Raw genomic sequence first — 12,146 nt, forward strand, 5'->3', positions numbered from 1 at the left:
ATTTCTGTATTAGTTTTGCAAAACAAATAAATATTTTACTATAATAAAAACAAAATCGTCACAACATAAAATACAATGTACTATTTTCTTAACATTCTCAGCCACTGCTCTTTGGTTAGGGCAGTAAATTCTGCCTTTGAACTGGCTATGGCCGGTGTCTGTGGTGCGTGGCTCTCCACATTTAGTGCATCTGTTGGATATCATGTGACTGTTCTAGTGTATTTACGCTTTCTTTTTGTGGCGTGTCTTGCATTTGACAAGGGCCAGTTGTGCTCTCAGAATGTGGTGTGCAAACTCTACTGGGTGCAGTGGTCTGGGGTGGCGGCAGAAGCAGAATGCTACTTGCTGTAGTGGTTGGTGGCACTAGGAGTGGCATGTAAAAAACTGCTGGCTGAGCTCTATGTTGTTTTGGCTGTATGGTTCTCAGCTCTGCTCTATCTTTGACAACTAGCTTGGTTTTTGCCCACCCAGCCATGTCAGGTGGTATGTTGTAAGTGTGTTCATGCATGTGTGGTGTGACTTGAGTGGGCCTAGTGTTTACTGGGAGTAGTGGTTCACTGGCAACAGGGCGTTCATCAGGCAGTACCAACCCTTGCATCAGAATTGCAACTTCTTGTGCCTTGAATCTTTTGTTACGCCACTGTATCAACGTGGTCTGATTTACAGTAACAAGTTGCAGAGTTATATCTTTCATAATAATGCCGTTGATTAAAATGAGCTGTCAAATCTTTTTATAATCATTTAGAATTAGTGACCATCTTGAAAGGGTTTGGTGTCCAATTTTCTTGGGGCTATTATGAATGTTGCACAATCTGATAAATATTGTTTCTACAAGACGGCTGCAGTTTGGACACTGAGCAGCTGAACCAGTAGAACCAAGTGCACACCTTTTTGTGCTTTCAACTCCTGCAAATACAGCCTTCTTTTTCGGAGACCTAAACCGACCAGTGAGCAGTCTCTCCTGATGTCGAGCAGCGTAAGAAATCCGGTCCTTATTGTGTTGCTCCAAGTTCTGCCAAAGACCCACAATGGTGCTGGCCTGCTGATTGGTAAGAGTGAGGCCTTTTCATTTCTTAGCTCCACCAAGTATTCCGCAAGCTCATCAACACGATCCATTCCTGCCAAACTCTGTTCATCCACGGCCTAGGAGGAAGTATTACATTAGATTTGAAGTATTTCAAGAAGGTCAACCATCAATAAATATAAACCATACTGGTATTTCTCTTACAACTTGCTCTGAAGATGTAGATTGTCCAGGTAACCCAGACGGGACCCCCAGCAGGTGAGAGGACTGGACAGGAGCAGCAGACGCAGGTTGGACCCCCAGCAGGTGAGTGGACTGGACAGGAGGAGCGGATGCAGACGGGACCCCCATCAAGTGAGTGGACTGGACAGGAGGAGCGGATGCAGACGGGACCCCCAGCAGGTGAGTGGACTGGACAGGAGCAGCAGATGCAGGTTGGACCCCCAGCAGGTGAGTGGACTGGACAGGAGGAGCGGATGCAGACGGGACCCCCAGCAAGTGAGTGGACAGGAGGAGCGGGTGCAGACGGGACCCCCAGCAAGTGAGTGGACTGGACATGAGGAGCGGGTGCAGACGGGACCCCCAGCAAGTGAGTGGACTGGACAGGAGCAGCAGACGCAGGTTGGACCCCCAGCAGGTGAGTGGACTGGACAGGAGGAGCGGATGCAGGTTGGACCCCCAGCAGGAGAGTGGACTGGACAGGAGGAGCGGGTGCAGACGGGACCCCCAGCAAGTGGGTGGACTGGACAGGAGGAGCGGGTGCAGACGGGACCCCCAGCAAGTGAGTGGACTGGACAGGAGCAGCAGACGCAGGTTGGACCCCCAGCAGGTGATTGCACTGGACAGGAGGAGTGGATGCAGACGGGACCCCCAGCAGGTGAGTAGACTGGACAGGAGGAGCAGATGCAGACGAGACCCCCAGCAGGTGAGTGGACTGGACAGGAGGTGCAGACTGACCAGAAAGCTCAGGAGCACAAGAAGCAGGTAGCACTGAGATCATATCAGATGTGTCCAAAAGTAAATCGGCAAGAGTGACCTCAATATGTTCAAGTTCTTCAAAGCCCTCATCAGTCTCTACTGGCTCTTCCAACTGCTCCAGCAATGTATTTGCCTCCTCGGAGTCTGGTGCCATACACTGTAGAGGTTCATTGTTCTGCCTCAACAGGTACTGCACTCCAATCAGTTCACCTGAAAATGCAAAACCAATAAAAAAAAGATTACAAAAAACTACATAGAAACAGAGACAGAACTATGAGCATAAACATAGAATATTAAATATGAATACCTGTGTACTTTGCGGGTGGTGTAAAAGGAGGAATCAGCTTCCTGCCAAAAACCTTCTCATAATCTTTATTCACACTGTGAACCAGCTCGCCCGAGTATGAGCGCAGGCCAGAGGCTTCTGCCTCCAGAGCAGCTGCTGCCCTGTTGTGGTTCCAACGATGTAGCCCATCTAGCAGGTAGATCTGGAAGTTGAGCGAGTTTGCACTGTTTCCTAAAGTAAATTTTTTTTAAAACGACAAAAAGGAAAAAGGTAAAGTATTTCTGTTAAACATTGAGTTGCACGTACCTGGAATGAACCGGTTTAAGTGACAGTGGAATGACTCCAAAGATGTAGAACCTCTGGCACAGCGCAGTGTCTGCAGTTGCACTCCTCCCTTGGTGAGGGTGCCAGTCTGTGTGTACAGCGCCACACCAGGTGGGTCCTGAATGCACTTAACATGTCTATTCTGAACACGCCAGATGTGCTGCATTCTGATGGGGTCCAGAAGAGGAACACCAAGGGCATCCTTACCCTTGTCACTGATGAGCTGATCCAACAGCCGGATGGTTTGCTCTTCTCCAAGAGTCCTCCTCCTGCAGTGCAGCTCTAACTCTTCTTTTGTTATGTGCCGATCTAGCTGCTTCTCCGTCAGAGCCATCAGGCCTTGCTCTTTTAGCTGTGCTCTTTTTGCCTCTCAGCTTGTTGACATCAGCAGCATCCCACTCAAAAATACATGCTGACATGCGAGCCATGAAAGTGGGGTAGAGCTGGAGTGCATCAGTGGTGCATCCCACAGCCAGGCGTCGCATAAAGTGCCAGATGTCGAGGCGAACAATCAAGTTAGGCCATCCACCAAATCTGGCCTTCAGCTTGGTCTCACCCACATCCTTGCAGCAGCCACAGTCCACAGAGAGCAACAGGAGGGTCTACACCTGCAGCTTTATACCTGCGAGAAATAATTATCAAAAATAATTAAAGAATTTCATCAAACAACAGTAAATTACAAACGCAAATTGTAAATAGTAGATTCTAAACTAAGGACAAGTTAAATTACATGTAACTGAAAATGTATTACAGGTAACATACCCGTCTACCAAGCCAGCTGCCATAAGATCCAAACCTGGTCCCTCACCAGCAGTCAAGACACTGATGAGCACTTGACCCATCTCGTTACCAACGGATGTCAGCCACTGTGCAGTGCCTTTTGCCGGTCCTGAGAGCTTTTTGGTGATCTAAAACATATATATTAAACTAGGGATGTCCCGATCCGATCACGTGATCGGAAATCGGGCCCGATCACGTGTTTTCAGACTCGATCGGAATCGGACGTTACCTCCCGATCAGGACTCGGATATATATGTATATATATTCTCATTATTTTTTAACACATCTATAGTTATGCGGTGCCACAGAGTTACGCCGGTTTCACACTGCACGCGAGCAGAGTGTAAGCAGCGCAGGAGCAGTGTGTATGAGCAGGAGCAGGACACGCGCGTTTCGCTTTCACACTGGCAGCGTTTGTCACGCGCGGCTGAACCGCAGGTTGTGTACAGACAGAGTACTCTATAATGGATAAGTTGGCATTGCTTTCTTTCGTTTTCAAATACATTTAAGAGAAAAGACTTGTCAAGAAGCTTATTTTATTAATAATTTTTCATTTATATAACTTTTGGTTCATCTTTGTTTTTACAAGTTTGTTTTTTGACATTTGTTTTCTTTTTAAACTGCTGTTGGTCATTTGATTGACTGTTTAAAACACAATAGATATCATCAATGCACTTTTGGGATAAAACTGCGGTGTATTTTGGCCATGATCAATGCATTGTCACTTTAATTCAGCGTAAGCGGCGCAGCAAAAATAGACTCGGCGCCGAAACGATCGCGGCACTGCTGCTCTGCTCTTCTACGCACTGCCGCGCCACCTCTGCATGCGGTGTGAATGCTCTAATCTGTTAACATGGGCAGCGAAAAAAATACGCGCTGAACGCTCTGCAGTGTGCAGTGTGAAACGAGTGCAGTTCCTAAAAGCACATTACTGGCTTTGCAAACACTGTGGCACTTTTATATTTTATTTGTTTACATGCCTGCCGGGTATTTTAAGTTGAGGTGCTATATATATTAGACTTTTTTTATATTTACTGTTGCACTAAAGTCCAAAAGTGAAGAATTTATGTTATTTATTACTTGATTGTTCAAGCTACCTCACAGAAGTGCTCTGTTTGTTAACAGAGTTGTTGAATGTTAAAATAAGGTGAACTAAATAAAAAATAAGGAACATCCTGGATCTGTTTTTTTCGCTCTTCTTTATTCTTTTTTGATGTATTATAGAAGTATCGGATCGGGACTCGGTATCGGTAGATACTCAATCAAATGACTCGGAGGCAAAAAAACCTGATCGGGACATCCCTATATTAAACCAATAGTAGCAACACCTTCAATGGTTCTATTGCATGAATATAGAGCTTATGCGTGTAATGTCATAAATTAATTGAGTGGCTATCTCTGCAATGTTATTCTTGTTTTAATCTTTGAATTGTCCCTTAATTTGACATTCCATCTTATGTTATTGTTTAAGTTGTTCATTCAGTTGAGGTTCCATTTCTATTTAGATTTAAAGGGGTGGTATAATGCCCTTTTCACAAGATGTAAAATAAGTCTCTGATGTCCCCAGAGTGTGTATTAAGTTTTAGCTCAAAATACCCTACAGATATTCTTATATAGCATGTTAAAATTGTCACTTTTTGAGGGTGGGCAAAAACGCACTGTTTTTGTGTGTCCCTTTAAATGCAAATGAGCTGCTTCTCTCAGCACAGGGGGCGGAGCTTCAAGGGCTTGTGTCCTTTTACCACAGAGACATGCACTAGAAATGTCAAAGTTTATGTTCAAACTGGAGTCAGACAATGATGGAGAGACTCAAGAAGAAGTGACACGTAGAATGCAACAGGACGTTTCTGAATGGTTAGTTGAGGAATTTATGTAGCTTATGTGTAGATATCTTCTAGTCATTCATTAGCATATTCTGTCATGATAATCTATAAATCTTGTTTCCCAGGGTTTATGTAAATGATAGGGTTAGTGATGTCACTAACCCGGGAGGAAGATCGTGTAGTCCCTACCAGCCGTTTGCTGTAGTCCTTATAAAACGATTTCTTTAAAAGCAAATATCTTCCTTTGAACTTTGAGCGATGTAACTTTGCAGATGTTGTTTATGCTCGAACAGTTTCTAAACTAAAGTTAGAAAAGTGAAATCATAATCAACCACCCCTTTAAATAGAAATAGAATCTGCATAACCTCAATACAATAATAATTAAAGATGTACCTTTCTGGTGGAATCCAGTTTTAAGATGGATCCATAAGTGGAGGTGATACTAGCCTTGATATCCTCCAGCCTGACCAGGATGTCTTGGCTGTACACCACTGAAAGCCACTTATAGCTGGGAATTGCCACAGGTTGGGGAGGCTCTTCAAATGTTGGCGGCATCAGGCAACTTTTGCTGGTAAAAGAAGCACACTCGCTGGTTTACCGCACAACCCTTTTCAGCCACTCTTCACTGTGGTTCTCTTTCAATTGGCCAATCAGTCGGACAGGGCCATTCCCCAGACCACGTTCCCGTAGGAGGCGTATCACCCTGATGTCACAGGAATATCTGTAATAAGAAATAAATTATATATACACATGGATAAGCAACTGACAAAAATCACACAATAATGCAACATACCGGCGGGTAAGAATGACCCTAAACTCAGAACGGTGGGCCATGTCCAGCTTCTCAAGTATTTCCCTATTCCAAGACAGCTAGCTGCAGTGGCACTTGGAGCAAATCAGAGTCTCTGTGACCAGGTTGTAAAAGCGGTCAATGTCAAGGACCTGTAACGAATGGATAGAGGGGACAATAGCAAGTAAAACAGATCTTTATTAGAATGTATAGCACCAGTCTCAGAGTGAATAGGGAAGCAGACAAAGTTCTCAGTAGTGTTGGAGGATCGCAGATGCAGTTTACAAGAGAGGTGTGTAGATCACAAGATCCTTCTCAGTGTGATGGTAATCTCCGATGATGATGATGATGATGACAAGGCAGCGCAGGCTTGCGTGGACAACTCGATCCGATGGTCAGACGTGAAGTGATGAACCCAGTGTTGGTGAAGAGTGAAGACATAAACTGCAACGGCAAACTTTCAGACGAAGACAAGGCAGGAAACACAAGTAGCCGAAGAAGCAGGAATACAACAGGCAACATCCACAAAACAACAATCTGACAAACACAAGACGCATGAGGTGAGTATAAATAGGCAGTGGTAATGCACAACACCTGTCGCTGATAACCCCGGAGGATAATCAGCGACCACGCCCACACACACACACATTCATTCACAAATACACACACACAGCGCAAGGGAGCGTCAATGAATTCCTCAACTGTGACAGGACCTGACGCACCCGCCTGTGAAGACCTCCACTAGTGATCCTCCTGGGGCATGGTTTTAGGCCACAGGAGAGGAACTGCAGTAGAGTGCTCAAGCTGGAATGCGCTCTGTAGACACAGAAAAGGACAGGTCAAATAAAGACAAAAAAATACTAACCAAACATAGTAACAAGTGCAATGTTTTACCACATTCACTCCTAAACTCTGCCCCTCCACTGGCCGTTGCCGTTGTTTTGGAGGCGGTAATGGAGGAGCAAGAAAAAATGATTCTGCACTTGGAGGCTGTGGTGGAGAGATGGTTTGAGGAGGACCACCTGCTAGCACTGGAGCCTCACACACACGGGCAGCTGCATTTGTAGCAGTGGTTGAATGAGTCTAAAAATACAAGGTATAAAACAATTGTATCATTGGAATTTTTTTTGTAGCAAAGAAATAATAATTATTCATTACTTACATGAGCTTTCCGTCCAACATTTAAATTTGGCTTTGCACTCTCCACATGCTTTCCACCAAATCTGGACCTTTTCAACTTTAAAGAGAGAAGTATTAATATGACAATTGTGAACCATTTTAAAACACATGCCATCATATGTACCGAAGAAAGGGTGAGCTTGGGCCTTTTCACCAAACTTGCGGGTGTAGTGTCAGCTGTGGGACGCTCTACTGGAGCAGTGGTTGGGAGCTGAAATATGACAAGAATATAAAATATTTCCGTAATGAATTCTCTCTCACATAAAGCTATAAAATCTACCTACCATTAAGGAGCTACATTGACCACTAGTTGATTGGTCTGCACTGCTTGTGGGTCTAGATGAGGCTGTAGGCACTTGCTGCTGCATAACAAAAATGTATAAAACAGTGCATATATACAGTATGAAATAGAATTTCCAAGAAAGTCTGACTTAGAAAGATGATGGACAAAATCACCAGTGATTTAAAGAAAGCACAATACTACTGTTCTATTCTATGTTAATAGTATAAACAATAATGTATAAGAATCCCTTTCACGCAAATGACGTGACTAATTTAGATTTGGGTTTTTTATTCAGTTATTAGTGATGTAGTTAGTTTTAACCTTATGACCTTCTTTTACCTGCTACGCAATTTCCTCTGCTGTGGAACAGACCTGTTGCCAAACCAACCCAGATAGAAACAACAGAAATTGTCCAAGAATACATTAATGTTAAGAAATACCACATCTTTATATTGTGTGCACACTGCATCAACTGTAGTTAAACTGAAAGAGCCCAAATTAGCCTACCTTATGAGAATGAAATCCACACAAACACCTCTGTGGCTGGGAGAAAAGCGTCCGCTGGCCTCTCAGCTGCAGAGGGCACTTATCTATCTGTAAACAAAATATATATTAATAATATATATTAATTTTGATACTTTTCCTACATACCTTCTGATACAGACTGTACCACTTCTTTTGCCTTGGAGCAGGTCGGTTACCTGCATCTGATGGCCAGTGTAGGCAAAAGACCTGAGCCGCGAGACCCACTCAGTATCATCCATAGCCTTGTGGCTTTTGGATTGTTGTTTGGACATTTTCTGTAATGACAGATAAGCAGTTTTATTCATGTTATAGTGTAATTACATTAAGTCATCATGGCAAGGGCCCAAAATGAGGGATTACAGAGACATGCACCGAACATGTATGCAACACATGATATGTACCACACCAACTCAATCCTGTTAATAACCAGGGCTTGACATTAACTCTAGCCAACTAGTCAAACACTATTAGATTTCTATTGTATTCTACTCTCACAAGCCCCTTTGTTCAGATGAGTGCACATTTGATTTTGTATGCTATAAAAAGAACTAGTTGTACCATGTTTTTACTGTTTTGTTTTCATAGATTGTATAGATGTATAACCTTTGATAGTTCATCAAAAGTTCATATCAAGCCCTGCTTGCCTAGAAAAGGCGGATTATTTTGGCGCAAAAGTGCGCTCCTTTGCATATGCTTACAAATAAACCATAAACAATTGTCTTAGTACGCTTGGATGAATATGGTACCAACACATGCTCAATTGTATTTGGTGACAACGTAAAGTGTTACATTAAGTCATAAAGTTAATATGAAGCTACTGATGGTAGTAGTGCGAACCTAGCGTAAAAGTTTGTTTACAACATTGGCTGATCGATAATGACAAAAAGCCACATTTAGCGGCACCAAACAGGCTAGCTAAATCCTATATGAAAATAGAAACAAATTGAATATCCAATAATACACATAAAAGTTCTTACTGGAATCGTCAAGAGTACAAGGAGCAAGAAGGATGCGTTCAGCGTTCTGCATTCAGAGAAACAGCATCGGCAGCTTCAGGATCCACCTGTCATTTAAATGACCGGGCCGAGAAGGCGGGATAAAGTCGGCTCACCCTGCGATTGGCCAGCAAATAATGGCTAATCTAGATGATATGCTATTGAATTATTGACCCACCTGCCTGATTGGCCAGGGAAAGATTGAATCTCAAAGGTGATTGGTCGCCATATACAGTCCTACGGCTGTCAGGTACTGCCATTTCCGAAGGTGGGTTAGCCAGCAGAGATTTTTGGGAGACTGTCCGTCACTTTCGAGACGAGCAGAGCTGAAGGCCTGATTAGCTGAAGGTCTAAACAGTGGCCCGTACAGGGATCAAACCCACGACCTTGCCGTTATTAGCACCCCGCTCTAACCAACTGAGCTAACCTGCCTCGCTCTGACTGTTTTTATCCCCAATTTCTCCGAAATATCCTGGTTTCCCTAATCAGGCTGAAGAGATTAAAAGCAAAGCCTAAGAACGGGCTCACCCGGGATTTGAACCCAGGACCTCTCGCACCCTAAGCGAGAATCATGCCCCTAGACCAACGAGCCAACACGGATGACCTTCCCGCTGCTGCCCTGGCCGCAAACATTTCCGCTTGCATGGCTTAAAGCGCAATATTTTAATTAAATCTACAACCAAATGGTAGCCAGTGCAGACTGAAGATCTAAAGGTCCCTGGTTCAATCCCGGGTTTAATTAAAGGGATCGCTCCTCGACTTTGTCTTTGAGAGCGATGGACACCTGCTCTCCTTTGTCAAGGGGAATTAGCCCAAATGGTAGAGTGCTTGCTTAGCATAAGAAGGGGCCCAATTTTTGCGCCCTCGCACGCAAGCCAAAAAGACGCATAAAACGGGAATGTGCCCACAAATTTCCCCTGCAACATTATTAGGGCTTTATTCCTGTGCCTTATGAAGGAGTTTTAGTTACATGTGAAACAAGTCACCCTCCGCGGGCTGGATTCGAACCTCTGTTCTACGTGCGATCAACTGCGCCTGCGTCTTCATTTAATTATCTATGACATCATTATATTGGTTGATATTTTTTGTGTATTATAGTTAAAACATTTTTTTGCATATTACATGTTTATGGTTTAATCAAATGAATAAAAACATTTCTTTAAATATGTGTTTTTGTGAGGGATATTTGATTGACCTGATTTATCAATTTGTTTTAAGACACTTCAAATGTTTTATTAAATGTTTTTTGTGTATATAATTTTTTTAAATATTGCATATTACATGTTGTTTATGGTTTAATACAATGAATAAAATTGTTTCTTCAAATAGCCTATGTGTTTTTTGTGAGGGATATGATTTGATTGATATGATTTAACAGATTTATTTTAAGGCACTTCAAATGTTTTATTAAAATGAATACACACAAATATTTAAATGACACTTCAAATGTAAAATGTTTTATTAAAATGAATACACACAAATACTGAAATGAGTACACAGACACAAACACACACGTATATACATACATATGTACATACACACTGGGTGGACACATGTACAGTAATATATACAAAATATATACAGGAAAGAAACAAATTGTTTATTGAGGAGGAGGAGTTTGGCATGTATTTTGCTGGCGCTGTTCTGCCAACCAGTCATCTAAAGATTTTCCATTTGAGGCAGCCAAGCAAAATGTGGCATTACCATATCGGCTATGGCCAAACTCTTTGGTTTTGGGCTGCCCACATTTGCTGCACATGTTAAATGTAACCCCTCGCACATACTTCCTCTTATGGACTCCGCTTTCCATCTCCTGGGCCCGCCGGCGCCGGTTCCTCTGGGTGTAACGGGACACAGGTGCAGCAGACACAGGAGCAGGCGGAGCTGGGCCTGCACCGGATGTTGACGCACCAGAAGGGGGAATCACCATTGACACGGTCATGTCTGGGTTAAGGACTAGTGACAATGACCCAGGTGCTGAAATGGGCTGCACAAGTCCTGATGCTGTGGGGGCAGGTGCAATGGGGCACACCATGGTGGTGGCAGCAGCGGGCCGTCGACCTGGTCGCAGAATAGGAGCCTGTCCTTCTCGATTTGGCGGGAAGATAAAGGTATGTTTTGGGCCTGAGGTCGATGCCGCTTCATCCAATTTTTCCCTCGGTGGAGGAAGCTGCGTATCAGCCACAGCAATTGGGTCAGGTTGAGTCAGTCCCTGAGCGAGGACACTCATTTCCTGTTTCTTCTGCTGCCGTTGAAACCTAGAAAATAAATTACATGTATTATATATATATGTTTATAGAAGTATTCAGTTCATTTGAAGCAAATAATGTGCCTTGCTTACCACTGAATGAGTGTCTTCTGGTTTAGCTCAAACAGCTGGATCATTGTTTCATCCATTAGCCTGCGATTGTTAAGCACCAGCTCTCGGATGTGGTGGTAATCCGAGAGGATTTTAGACCACCTGGGGGTGCAAACTCCAGCCTTCTTGGTCGGCGACTTGTGTAAAGCACACAGCTTTGTACAAATGGCCTCAACCAAGCGGCTGGTGCTGGGCCACTGTGCTGGACCCCCGGGATGTCCAATCAGACACCGTTTCACTCTCTCCACACCCGGTGTGACTCCGGACCGCTTCGGTGCCTTTAAGCGTCCATGTGTCAGCTGAGGCTGATGTCAAGGCTGATAGTTGACCCGCTGTTTGTCTGTGTAATGGAGAGCTGTCCACAGCTGGATGGCCTCTGTCACCTGCAGGTCAGTGAGGTAAGGAGCCTCATGAAGACCAACCAGGTAACCAGCCAGATCCTGGACCTTGTCCCACCCAGCGATGCCATCGGGCCCAATGACTGCTCCCTAGTAAATTCAGATTCATGTTAATATTATGTGGAATAAAATGAGATTGAAATTAAATAAAGCCCTTAAAGTGTCTTACCTGAGTTTCGTCGGAGAGACTGCTTCCAGTGTCAGATGGCTGTGACAACACTGAAGGTGCAGGGGCAAGATGCTGTCCTTCTCTAGATGATGTGGATGGCTCAGCCAGTGACACGTCAGCCATTGATATGTCAGCCAGTGATGCTGGGGACTGAGACTGAGGCACAGATGAGGGGCTGTTTGCGAGATCACCGCAAGGGTCATTCTCGTACAGCACTGGAACTGTGATGTCCT

General features: G+C 44.0%; 1 long non-coding RNA gene across 1 annotated transcript; it reads left to right on the top strand.

Annotated features, from left to right (window-relative positions):
• The first annotated feature begins 369 nt into the window (after positions 1–369).
• Positions 370–5,869, top strand: LOC309497796. The gene is made up of 3 exons (XR_014205715.1): positions 370–879; positions 2,055–3,068; positions 5,472–5,869. It is a non-coding gene; the product is annotated as an uncharacterized lncRNA (long non-coding RNA).
• Positions 5,870–12,146: the final 6,277 nt, after the last annotated feature.

Source organism: Leuciscus leuciscus, assembly GCF_965113295.1.
Source record: "Leuciscus leuciscus genome assembly, chromosome: 4".
In the NCBI taxonomy this organism is placed as follows: domain Eukaryota; kingdom Metazoa; phylum Chordata; class Actinopteri; order Cypriniformes; family Leuciscidae; genus Leuciscus; species Leuciscus leuciscus.